The 13,236-nt window shown below is 55.0% G+C and overlaps 3 non-coding genes across 3 annotated transcripts; all 3 read left to right on the top strand.

The window, feature by feature from the left end:
• The first annotated feature begins 410 nt into the window (after positions 1-410).
• LOC147663212 (5S ribosomal RNA) lies at positions 411-529 on the top strand. Its single transcript, XR_015305384.1, has one exon. It is a non-coding gene; the product is annotated as a 5S ribosomal RNA (ribosomal RNA).
• Positions 530-4,705: 4,176 nt separating this feature from the next.
• LOC147663211 (5S ribosomal RNA) lies at positions 4,706-4,824 on the top strand. The gene has a single exon (XR_015305383.1). It is a non-coding gene; the product is annotated as a 5S ribosomal RNA (ribosomal RNA).
• A 4,180-nt stretch (positions 4,825-9,004) lies between these two features.
• LOC147663210 (5S ribosomal RNA) lies at positions 9,005-9,123 on the top strand. Its single transcript, XR_015305382.1, has one exon. It is a non-coding gene; the product is annotated as a 5S ribosomal RNA (ribosomal RNA).
• The last annotated feature ends 4,113 nt before the right edge of the window (positions 9,124-13,236 follow it).

Genomic DNA, 13,236 nt, shown 5'->3' with positions numbered 1-13,236 from the left:
TCCGGGCCCCCCTCTCTCGGCTGGGAGCGAGCAGGGGGCTGCTGAGGCAGAGAGCCAGGCGGGTGACCTGAAGGGCCCTGGACTACTCGGGCCCTCACCTCACTCGCTCAGTGCAAAGCAAGAAGTGCCTGGAGGCCAGTGCGAAGCAAGGCTAGGCGCTTGTTAAATGAAAAGGCCAGGCTGCTGGTGTGCTGGTGCTGCTGCTGCTGCTAGTGCCGGCCCCTTTCTTTAGAAGGGCGGTCCCAGCTTCAGCAAGCGCGAGAGATGGCCGTGCTTGGCCGTGTGCAGGAACTTTGAAAGGGAGGGCAGGTGTTTAAAGGGACTGGAAGTGTTTAAATGCACTGGAAGGGAGCCTGGTGACGTGACAGGGGCTGGCTCAGCACAAGAGGCCTGCACCGGCAGGCTCTCGTGCCTACGGCCATACCACCCTGAATGCGCCCGATCTCGTCCGATCTCGGAAGCTAAGCAGGGTCGGGCCTGGTTAGTACTTGGATGGGAGACCGCCTGGGAATACCAGGTGCTGTAGGCATTTTGCTTCTCGCTAGAGGCACTTCTGGTTTTTTCTTCTTCTGTTTTTTGGGGGTGGGGGCATTTCTTCTATTCTTTTATTGTATCTTTCTTCAAAAAGAAAACGCCATCAAGTCCACAACACGCAGGGTCCATAACTTTCCATTCGGAAATTGAAAATTCGGCTGAACTTTACACTGGGTCAAAAAAGATGAAACCCTTTGCCCCAAGATAGGACAGGGGACAGGGGACAGGGGACCCACCCCCCAGCGCAGGGTTTTCTTCTGCTGCTGCTGGGCTGCTCCGGGTGCAGGATCGGTTCCTGGTCGCCCTCTTTTGGCCTTCCCCAGTAGCCCGGGAGCAGGGGGAGGGCTGAGGCAGAGAGGCAGGCAGCGAGTGCCGTTCAGTACAACCGAGAAGGGGCGCACACGCATACACACTCACTTACACTCATGCATTCACATGCAGACACTCGTACCCTCCCCCCCCCCCCCCCCTTTCGGGAGACTCACTCACAAATACACATACACTCATACATACTAACACGCACGAACCAAACAGTCAATAAACAAGCATTTACAACGCAATAGGGGGCGCAGCATTAAAGTTTGAGTTACTGGCATTGTAAATGACAATGCTTTGCATTAACCTTTTTTTATTTTTATTTGCAATTGGTATATAAACATTGTTTGTGAATGGTTAGCTGATGTGGTGGTGTCCCCGAGTGATGTGGTGGTGTCCCTGAGTGACGTGGTGGTACCCTTGAGTGGTGTCTCTGAGTGATGTGGTGGTGTCCCTGAGTGATGCGGTGGTGTTCCTGAGTGAAATGGTGTTTGAGGGTGAGGGTGTGAGGGTGAGAGGGTTGTGAGGGTGAGGGGTGTGAGGCTGTAAGGGCGAGTGAGGGTGTGTGAGGGTGAGTGAGCGTGTGTGAGGGTGAGGGTGTGTGAGGGTGAGGGTGTGTGAGGGTGAGTGATGGTGGGTGAGGGTGAGTGAGGGTGTGTGAGGGTCAGAGGGTGCTGCTTTGGAGGAGGGCGTGAAAACATATGTCAGTGCCCGTGGTCAAAGCAATTAAGATGTAATCCACCATTCTCCCCCTCTCCTGGACCCCATTCATATTCGAATCCCAGTTTTCCCTTTCCCTAAAAAACGCCAACTACTTTATAAGCCGGCCCACATTCCCCTCCCCAACACCCAGCTCTGCAGGTTGAAAGGGAGGGAGGGAGGGATGGATGGATGGATGGATGGACACACACACACACACACACACGTTACAACTTTACTTTCTTAATAAATCATTGTCACTAGATCGTATTTATTAATCAAGTATATATTCACTCACTGCTCTATCTCACACGCTGAGGAGCAGTCACACTCGGTCCCCGTGTTCTCTCTTCACGCACTCGCCAATCTCTCTCAAACAGACGCATGTATTTCTCTCCCACGCACATGCATTTCACCCTCGCTCTCTCTCACACTCCAAGCTGATTCCCCTTCTACATCTCCATCACACACGCCTGCCCACTACGGTTGCCCTTCTTTTCGCACATTCGCCACTCTCTCCTTCACACTTTGAGGCAAAACTCACTCACACCCAGCCCTCTTGCTCCCGCCTAGAAACACACACACACTCCGTCACACATACATATAGTATTCTACAAGCAGGGCAAGTAACTTTGGTCACGGCGAGCGTTCACTGACGTCACCTACATCATGGGGCTGTGGCGCGCGGCGGAGCCATCACCGTGAGCGTGCACGTCGGCAGCTCCGCGACTTACTCACGCGCGCGACGAAATCCCATGCGCGAGTGGCCAGTTCTTGTCTCTCCTTCTCCCATTGACGATGCTGGGCGCTTGGCCAGCTCTTGTCTCCACTCGTTGTCAGCTGAGCCGACGACTATAGTTCTCGCAGCGAGAGCGCGCTTTCACGTGCTTTTCGCAGACGAGACCTAAAAAGCGACACTCAACTGCTGCTGCAGGGCTCGGGGAGCTGCCAGGAGGGTTGGGACTGCTACCTTGGTCAGCCAATGAGGGGAGGCAGCAGTCCCTCACTGGTCACAGAGCAGGATGGGGGACAGAGTCAGCGACAGACACTCGGCCGTTGGCACTTCAGGGCTTAAAAACGAAGCGCCCCGCTACGAGGCTATCACGGACGCTCTCCCTTGTCACGAGGGGGAGGGCCTCCAGGACATTTGCTGAGCTGAGGAGGTCAGGCCCACCGGAGCTGTGCCGTCCTCAGCCCAGCAAACTTCAGCTTAGGCAGCCGGGAGCCTGTGCATTTAGCGCATGTTCAGCTCCTGGCTGCCTGGCCTGAACATAAAGAGTGTTTGTCTAGCTGTCCTTTCTTCAGCCTGACGTGCAATCTTTTTCTCCAAAAAGGGCGGGGCAGGGCCTCACTGCCCTTAAGGAGGGGCGGCTGCTGAAGTCAGGCCGCTTACAAGGAGGACCCTTCACCCAGGCAGCACTCAGTCCCTCCTCTGAGTCTCTCTTCTCTATGCACACTGGGGCGGGCCCTGGACATGGATGTGATGTGCATATCAGGCCTCTGTCCCGGATAAATAGGAAAAGGAAACTTGCAGCCAGAGCTGCACAGAAAAAAAAGTGTCACTCCAATGTTTCTGCGGGCGAGCCAGAGTTGAAGAGCGGTAGCCCGGCAGGCGCTGCCACATAGAGCAGTGGCCTGATAGAGTGCCTTAGAGGCCAGTGCAAAGCAAGGCTAGGCACTTGGGGGCAGTTTTACAAGCCCCTTGCGCCTCTTTTACACCGCCGTTGCGACGCAGTGGCGGCGCAAAGCCAGCGCCACTCTGCGGGGTATTTACAACGTGACGCATCTGGGAGATGCATCACGTTGTAAAGCCCTGCACCACATGTAGGCGTTACGGCGCAAGAACGCCTCCCAAAAGTGGCTGAGTGAAATCGACAAGATTTCAGTCAGCTACTTTTAAGGCCATGCTGCGTCAAAACCCTGCGCCTGCTTGAAGCAGGCGTAAGGTTTGACGCAGCATTTCAAGGATAGGGCACCCCCGAGCCTTGCTGGAGCTGCGTCGCGCCTGCGACGCAACTCCAGCAATGCGCCGCCTTTACGGCAGCAGATGCGTCACGCATCTGTCCATTTTTGCCCCATGGTGCGGCGCATCCATGGTGGCGCAGCCGTGACGCACAATAACTGGCGCATCCCTGCTGCCGATATGCAGGGATGCGCCAGTTATTGTAAATGTGCCCCAACGTGAAAAGCCCAGGCTGCGGCTTTGCTAGCTCTCCGGCTGGCACCTGAAGGGAGGTCGGAGCCAGTGTGTGATTGGAAAAGAAGCGAGCGCAAGGCTGGAGGAAGATTTGGCTATCTGTAGCAAGCTTGCCAAGGGTTGTTGGAGTGAAGCGTGCAAGTGAGGTGCAGTGCAGCAGGTTCCAGAGTGGAGGGGGTTGCCAGCACAAGAGACCTGAAGCGGCAGCCTCTCATGCCTACGGCCATACCTGTAGGTATGTTGCCACTCGCTGACACCAAGCTCGGCCCTTGCACAATCACACCTAATCTAACTCGCTAAGAGCACTTTTAAAAAAAAAAAGAAAAAACATATTCTGCTCTCCTCCTCTCCTCTCCGCTTTTTTTTCCTTCTTTTTTTTTTCATGTATTTTATACAAAATCCGGCATGGAGTTTACAATATGCCTGGCCCTTAACTGTAAACTCGAAAACTGAAAGAAAAGGAAGAAAAGCTTTGCCCTAGGACAGAGGGCTCCCAGTGGGGAGCTGCTGCAAGCTGCTGCTGCTGATGATGGGCAGCGCCGGCCCCGGTTCCGGGCCCCCCTCTCTCGGCTGGGAGCGAGCAGGGGGCTGCTGAGGCAGAGAGCCAGGCGGGTGACCTGAAGGGCCCTGGACTACTCGGGCCCTCACCTCACTCGCTCAGTGCAAAGCAAGAAGTGCCTGGAGGCCAGTGCGAAGCAAGGCTAGGCGCTTGTTAAATGAAAAGGCCAGGCTGCTGGTGTGCTGGTGCTGCTGCTGCTGCTAGTGCCGGCCCCTTTCTTTAGAAGGGCGGTCCCAGCTTCAGCAAGCGCGAGAGATGGCCGTGCTTGGCCGTGTGCAGGAACTTTGAAAGGGAGGGCAGGTGTTTAAAGGGACTGGAAGTGTTTAAATGCACTGGAAGGGAGCCTGGTGACGTGACAGGGGCTGGCTCAGCACAAGAGGCCTGCACCGGCAGGCTCTCGTGCCTACGGCCATACCACCCTGAATGCGCCCGATCTCGTCCGATCTCGGAAGCTAAGCAGGGTCGGGCCTGGTTAGTACTTGGATGGGAGACCGCCTGGGAATACCAGGTGCTGTAGGCATTTTGCTTCTCGCTAGAGGCACTTCTGGTTTTTTCTTCTTCTGTTTTTTGGGGGTGGGGGCATTTCTTCTATTCTTTTATTGTATCTTTCTTCAAAAAGAAAACGCCATCAAGTCCACAACACGCAGGGTCCATAACTTTCCATTCGGAAATTGAAAATTCGGCTGAACTTTACACTGGGTCAAAAAAGATGAAACCCTTTGCCCCAAGATAGGACAGGGGACAGGGGACAGGGGACCCACCCCCCAGCGCAGGGTTTTCTTCTGCTGCTGCTGGGCTGCTCCGGGTGCAGGATCGGTTCCTGGTCGCCCTCTTTTGGCCTTCCCCAGTAGCCCGGGAGCAGGGGGAGGGCTGAGGCAGAGAGGCAGGCAGCGAGTGCCGTTCAGTACAACCGAGAAGGGGCGCACACGCATACACACTCACTTACACTCATGCATTCACATGCAGACACTCGTACCCTCCCCCCCCCCCCCCCCCTTTCGGGAGACTCACTCACAAATACACATACACTCATACATACTAACACGCACGAACCAAACAGTCAATAAACAAGCATTTACAACGCAATAGGGGGCGCAGCATTAAAGTTTGAGTTACTGGCATTGTAAATGACAATGCTTTGCATTAACCTTTTTTTATTTTTATTTGCAATTGGTATATAAACATTGTTTGTGAATGGTTAGCTGATGTGGTGGTGTCCCCGAGTGATGTGGTGGTGTCCCTGAGTGACGTGGTGGTACCCTTGAGTGGTGTCTCTGAGTGATGTGGTGGTGTCCCTGAGTGATGCGGTGGTGTTCCTGAGTGAAATGGTGTTTGAGGGTGAGGGTGTGAGGGTGAGAGGGTTGTGAGGGTGAGGGGTGTGAGGCTGTAAGGGCGAGTGAGGGTGTGTGAGGGTGAGTGAGCGTGTGTGAGGGTGAGGGTGTGTGAGGGTGAGGGTGTGTGAGGGTGAGTGATGGTGGGTGAGGGTGAGTGAGGGTGTGTGAGGGTCAGAGGGTGCTGCTTTGGAGGAGGGCGTGAAAACATATGTCAGTGCCCGTGGTCAAAGCAATTAAGATGTAATCCACCATTCTCCCCCTCTCCTGGACCCCATTCATATTCGAATCCCAGTTTTCCCTTTCCCTAAAAAACGCCAACTACTTTATAAGCCGGCCCACATTCCCCTCCCCAACACCCAGCTCTGCAGGTTGAAAGGGAGGGAGGGAGGGATGGATGGATGGATGGATGGACACACACACACACACACACACGTTACAACTTTACTTTCTTAATAAATCATTGTCACTAGATCGTATTTATTAATCAAGTATATATTCACTCACTGCTCTATCTCACACGCTGAGGAGCAGTCACACTCGGTCCCCGTGTTCTCTCTTCACGCACTCGCCAATCTCTCTCAAACAGACGCATGTATTTCTCTCCCACGCACATGCATTTCACCCTCGCTCTCTCTCACACTCCAAGCTGATTCCCCTTCTACATCTCCATCACACACGCCTGCCCACTACGGTTGCCCTTCTTTTCGCACATTCGCCACTCTCTCCTTCACACTTTGAGGCAAAACTCACTCACACCCAGCCCTCTTGCTCCCGCCTAGAAACACACACACACTCCGTCACACATACATATAGTATTCTACAAGCAGGGCAAGTAACTTTGGTCACGGCGAGCGTTCACTGACGTCACCTACATCATGGGGCTGTGGCGCGCGGCGGAGCCATCACCGTGAGCGTGCACGTCGGCAGCTCCGCGACTTACTCACGCGCGCGACGAAATCCCATGCGCGAGTGGCCAGTTCTTGTCTCTCCTTCTCCCATTGACGATGCTGGGCGCTTGGCCAGCTCTTGTCTCCACTCGTTGTCAGCTGAGCCGACGACTATAGTTCTCGCAGCGAGAGCGCGCTTTCACGTGCTTTTCGCAGACGAGACCTAAAAAGCGACACTCAACTGCTGCTGCAGGGCTCGGGGAGCTGCCAGGAGGGTTGGGACTGCTACCTTGGTCAGCCAATGAGGGGAGGCAGCAGTCCCTCACTGGTCACAGAGCAGGATGGGGGACAGAGTCAGCGACAGACACTCGGCCGTTGGCACTTCAGGGCTTAAAAACGAAGCGCCCCGCTACGAGGCTATCACGGACGCTCTCCCTTGTCACGAGGGGGAGGGCCTCCAGGACATTTGCTGAGCTGAGGAGGTCAGGCCCACCGGAGCTGTGCCGTCCTCAGCCCAGCAAACTTCAGCTTAGGCAGCCGGGAGCCTGTGCATTTAGCGCATGTTCAGCTCCTGGCTGCCTGGCCTGAACATAAAGAGTGTTTGTCTAGCTGTCCTTTCTTCAGCCTGACGTGCAATCTTTTTCTCCAAAAAGGGCGGGGCAGGGCCTCACTGCCCTTAAGGAGGGGCGGCTGCTGAAGTCAGGCCGCTTACAAGGAGGACCCTTCACCCAGGCAGCACTCAGTCCCTCCTCTGAGTCTCTCTTCTCTATGCACACTGGGGCGGGCCCTGGACATGGATGTGATGTGCATATCAGGCCTCTGTCCCGGATAAATAGGAAAAGGAAACTTGCAGCCAGAGCTGCACAGAAAAAAAAGTGTCACTCCAATGTTTCTGCGGGCGAGCCAGAGTTGAAGAGCGGTAGCCCGGCAGGCGCTGCCACATAGAGCAGTGGCCTGATAGAGTGCCTTAGAGGCCAGTGCAAAGCAAGGCTAGGCACTTGGGGGCAGTTTTACAAGCCCCTTGCGCCTCTTTTACACCGCCGTTGCGACGCAGTGGCGGCGCAAAGCCAGCGCCACTCTGCGGGGTATTTACAACGTGACGCATCTGGGAGATGCATCACGTTGTAAAGCCCTGCACCACATGTAGGCGTTACGGCGCAAGAACGCCTCCCAAAAGTGGCTGAGTGAAATCGACAAGATTTCAGTCAGCTACTTTTAAGGCCATGCTGCGTCAAAACCCTGCGCCTGCTTGAAGCAGGCGTAAGGTTTGACGCAGCATTTCAAGGATAGGGCACCCCCGAGCCTTGCTGGAGCTGCGTCGCGCCTGCGACGCAACTCCAGCAATGCGCCGCCTTTACGGCAGCAGATGCGTCACGCATCTGTCCATTTTTGCCCCATGGTGCGGCGCATCCATGGTGGCGCAGCCGTGACGCACAATAACTGGCGCATCCCTGCTGCCGATATGCAGGGATGCGCCAGTTATTGTAAATGTGCCCCAACGTGAAAAGCCCAGGCTGCGGCTTTGCTAGCTCTCCGGCTGGCACCTGAAGGGAGGTCGGAGCCAGTGTGTGATTGGAAAAGAAGCGAGCGCAAGGCTGGAGGAAGATTTGGCTATCTGTAGCAAGCTTGCCAAGGGTTGTTGGAGTGAAGCGTGCAAGTGAGGTGCAGTGCAGCAGGTTCCAGAGTGGAGGGGGTTGCCAGCACAAGAGACCTGAAGCGGCAGCCTCTCATGCCTACGGCCATACCTGTAGGTATGTTGCCACTCGCTGACACCAAGCTCGGCCCTTGCACAATCACACCTAATCTAACTCGCTAAGAGCACTTTTAAAAAAAAAAAGAAAAAACATATTCTGCTCTCCTCCTCTCCTCTCCGCTTTTTTTTCCTTCTTTTTTTTTTCATGTATTTTATACAAAATCCGGCATGGAGTTTACAATATGCCTGGCCCTTAACTGTAAACTCGAAAACTGAAAGAAAAGGAAGAAAAGCTTTGCCCTAGGACAGAGGGCTCCCAGTGGGGAGCTGCTGCAAGCTGCTGCTGCTGATGATGGGCAGCGCCGGCCCCGGTTCCGGGCCCCCCTCTCTCGGCTGGGAGCGAGCAGGGGGCTGCTGAGGCAGAGAGCCAGGCGGGTGACCTGAAGGGCCCTGGACTACTCGGGCCCTCACCTCACTCGCTCAGTGCAAAGCAAGAAGTGCCTGGAGGCCAGTGCGAAGCAAGGCTAGGCGCTTGTTAAATGAAAAGGCCAGGCTGCTGGTGTGCTGGTGCTGCTGCTGCTGCTGCTAGTGCCGGCCCCTTTCTTTAGAAGGGCGGTCCCAGCTTCAGCAAGCGCGAGAGATGGCCGTGCTTGGCCGTGTGCAGGAACTTTGAAAGGGAGGGCAGGTGTTTAAAGGGACTGGAAGTGTTTAAATGCACTGGAAGGGAGCCTGGTGACGTGACAGGGGCTGGCTCAGCACAAGAGGCCTGCACCGGCAGGCTCTCGTGCCTACGGCCATACCACCCTGAATGCGCCCGATCTCGTCCGATCTCGGAAGCTAAGCAGGGTCGGGCCTGGTTAGTACTTGGATGGGAGACCGCCTGGGAATACCAGGTGCTGTAGGCATTTTGCTTCTCGCTAGAGGCACTTCTGGTTTTTTCTTCTTCTGTTTTTTGGGGGTGGGGGCATTTCTTCTATTCTTTTATTGTATCTTTCTTCAAAAAGAAAACGCCATCAAGTCCACAACACGCAGGGTCCATAACTTTCCATTCGGAAATTGAAAATTCGGCTGAACTTTACACTGGGTCAAAAAAGATGAAACCCTTTGCCCCAAGATAGGACAGGGGACAGGGGACAGGGGACCCACCCCCCAGCGCAGGGTTTTCTTCTGCTGCTGCTGGGCTGCTCCGGGTGCAGGATCGGTTCCTGGTCGCCCTCTTTTGGCCTTCCCCAGTAGCCCGGGAGCAGGGGGAGGGCTGAGGCAGAGAGGCAGGCAGCGAGTGCCGTTCAGTACAACCGAGAAGGGGCGCACACGCATACACACTCACTTACACTCATGCATTCACATGCAGACACTCGTACCCTCCCCCCCCCCCCCCCCCTTTCGGGAGACTCACTCACAAATACACATACACTCATACATACTAACACGCACGAACCAAACAGTCAATAAACAAGCATTTACAACGCAATAGGGGGCGCAGCATTAAAGTTTGAGTTACTGGCATTGTAAATGACAATGCTTTGCATTAACCTTTTTTTATTTTTATTTGCAATTGGTATATAAACATTGTTTGTGAATGGTTAGCTGATGTGGTGGTGTCCCCGAGTGATGTGGTGGTGTCCCTGAGTGACGTGGTGGTACCCTTGAGTGGTGTCTCTGAGTGATGTGGTGGTGTCCCTGAGTGATGCGGTGGTGTTCCTGAGTGAAATGGTGTTTGAGGGTGAGGGTGTGAGGGTGAGAGGGTTGTGAGGGTGAGGGGTGTGAGGCTGTAAGGGCGAGTGAGGGTGTGTGAGGGTGAGTGAGCGTGTGTGAGGGTGAGGGTGTGTGAGGGTGAGGGTGTGTGAGGGTGAGTGATGGTGGGTGAGGGTGAGTGAGGGTGTGTGAGGGTCAGAGGGTGCTGCTTTGGAGGAGGGCGTGAAAACATATGTCAGTGCCCGTGGTCAAAGCAATTAAGATGTAATCCACCATTCTCCCCCTCTCCTGGACCCCATTCATATTCGAATCCCAGTTTTCCCTTTCCCTAAAAAACGCCAACTACTTTATAAGCCGGCCCACATTCCCCTCCCCAACACCCAGCTCTGCAGGTTGAAAGGGAGGGAGGGAGGGATGGATGGATGGATGGATGGACACACACACACACACACACACGTTACAACTTTACTTTCTTAATAAATCATTGTCACTAGATCGTATTTATTAATCAAGTATATATTCACTCACTGCTCTATCTCACACGCTGAGGAGCAGTCACACTCGGTCCCCGTGTTCTCTCTTCACGCACTCGCCAATCTCTCTCAAACAGACGCATGTATTTCTCTCCCACGCACATGCATTTCACCCTCGCTCTCTCTCACACTCCAAGCTGATTCCCCTTCTACATCTCCATCACACACGCCTGCCCACTACGGTTGCCCTTCTTTTCGCACATTCGCCACTCTCTCCTTCACACTTTGAGGCAAAACTCACTCACACCCAGCCCTCTTGCTCCCGCCTAGAAACACACACACACTCCGTCACACATACATATAGTATTCTACAAGCAGGGCAAGTAACTTTGGTCACGGCGAGCGTTCACTGACGTCACCTACATCATGGGGCTGTGGCGCGCGGCGGAGCCATCACCGTGAGCGTGCACGTCGGCAGCTCCGCGACTTACTCACGCGCGCGACGAAATCCCATGCGCGAGTGGCCAGTTCTTGTCTCTCCTTCTCCCATTGACGATGCTGGGCGCTTGGCCAGCTCTTGTCTCCACTCGTTGTCAGCTGAGCCGACGACTATAGTTCTCGCAGCGAGAGCGCGCTTTCACGTGCTTTTCGCAGACGAGACCTAAAAAGCGACACTCAACTGCTGCTGCAGGGCTCGGGGAGCTGCCAGGAGGGTTGGGACTGCTACCTTGGTCAGCCAATGAGGGGAGGCAGCAGTCCCTCACTGGTCACAGAGCAGGATGGGGGACAGAGTCAGCGACAGACACTCGGCCGTTGGCACTTCAGGGCTTAAAAACGAAGCGCCCCGCTACGAGGCTATCACGGACGCTCTCCCTTGTCACGAGGGGGAGGGCCTCCAGGACATTTGCTGAGCTGAGGAGGTCAGGCCCACCGGAGCTGTGCCGTCCTCAGCCCAGCAAACTTCAGCTTAGGCAGCCGGGAGCCTGTGCATTTAGCGCATGTTCAGCTCCTGGCTGCCTGGCCTGAACATAAAGAGTGTTTGTCTAGCTGTCCTTTCTTCAGCCTGACGTGCAATCTTTTTCTCCAAAAAGGGCGGGGCAGGGCCTCACTGCCCTTAAGGAGGGGCGGCTGCTGAAGTCAGGCCGCTTACAAGGAGGACCCTTCACCCAGGCAGCACTCAGTCCCTCCTCTGAGTCTCTCTTCTCTATGCACACTGGGGCGGGCCCTGGACATGGATGTGATGTGCATATCAGGCCTCTGTCCCGGATAAATAGGAAAAGGAAACTTGCAGCCAGAGCTGCACAGAAAAAAAAGTGTCACTCCAATGTTTCTGCGGGCGAGCCAGAGTTGAAGAGCGGTAGCCCGGCAGGCGCTGCCACATAGAGCAGTGGCCTGATAGAGTGCCTTAGAGGCCAGTGCAAAGCAAGGCTAGGCACTTGGGGGCAGTTTTACAAGCCCCTTGCGCCTCTTTTACACCGCCGTTGCGACGCAGTGGCGGCGCAAAGCCAGCGCCACTCTGCGGGGTATTTACAACGTGACGCATCTGGGAGATGCATCACGTTGTAAAGCCCTGCACCACATGTAGGCGTTACGGCGCAAGAACGCCTCCCAAAAGTGGCTGAGTGAAATCGACAAGATTTCAGTCAGCTACTTTTAAGGCCATGCTGCGTCAAAACCCTGCGCCTGCTTGAAGCAGGCGTAAGGTTTGACGCAGCATTTCAAGGATAGGGCACCCCCGAGCCTTGCTGGAGCTGCGTCGCGCCTGCGACGCAACTCCAGCAATGCGCCGCCTTTACGGCAGCAGATGCGTCACGCATCTGTCCATTTTTGCCCCATGGTGCGGCGCATCCATGGTGGCGCAGCCGTGACGCACAATAACTGGCGCATCCCTGCTGCCGATATGCAGGGATGCGCCAGTTATTGTAAATGTGCCCCAACGTGAAAAGCCCAGGCTGCGGCTTTGCTAGCTCTCCGGCTGGCACCTGAAGGGAGGTCGGAGCCAGTGTGTGATTGGAAAAGAAGCGAGCGCAAGGCTGGAGGAAGATTTGGCTATCTGTAGCAAGCTTGCCAAGGGTTGTTGGAGTGAAGCGTGCAAGTGAGGTGCAGTGCAGCAGGTTCCAGAGTGGAGGGGGTTGCCAGCACAAGAGACCTGAAGCGGCAGCCTCTCATGCCTACGGCCATACCTGTAGGTATGTTGCCACTCGCTGACACCAAGCTCGGCCCTTGCACAATCACACCTAATCTAACTCGCTAAGAGCACTTTTAAAAAAAAAAAGAAAAAACATATTCTGCTCTCCTCCTCTCCTCTCCGCTTTTTTTTCCTTCTTTTTTTTTTCATGTATTTTATACAAAATCCGGCATGGAGTTTACAATATGCCTGGCCCTTAACTGTAAACTCGAAAACTGAAAGAAAAGGAAGAAAAGCTTTGCCCTAGGACAGAGGGCTCCCAGTGGGGAGCTGCTGCAAGCTGCTGCTGCTGATGATGGGCAGCGCCGGCCCCGGTTCCGGGCCCCCCTCTCTCGGCTGGGAGCGAGCAGGGGGCTGCTGAGGCAGAGAGCCAGGCGGGTGACCTGAAGGGCCCTGGACTACTCGGGCCCTCACCTCACTCGCTCAGTGCAAAGCAAGAAGTGCCTGGAGGCCAGTGCGAAGCAAGGCTAGGCGCTTGTTAAATGAAAAGGCCAGGCTGCTGGTGTGCTGGTGCTGCTGCTGCTGCTGCTAGTGCCGGCCCCTTTCTTTAGAAGGGCGGTCCCAGCTTCAGCAAGCGCGAGAGATGGCCGTGCTTGGCCGTGTGCAGGAACTTTGAAAGGGAGGGCAGGTGTTTAAAGGGACTGGAAGTGTTTAAATGCACT

This window comes from Lissotriton vulgaris, unplaced genomic scaffold (genome assembly GCF_964263255.1).
Source record: "Lissotriton vulgaris unplaced genomic scaffold, aLisVul1.2 SCAFFOLD_2536, whole genome shotgun sequence".
Taxonomy (NCBI): domain Eukaryota; kingdom Metazoa; phylum Chordata; class Amphibia; order Caudata; family Salamandridae; genus Lissotriton; species Lissotriton vulgaris.
This window is presented reverse-complemented; position numbering and strand designations above follow the sequence as displayed.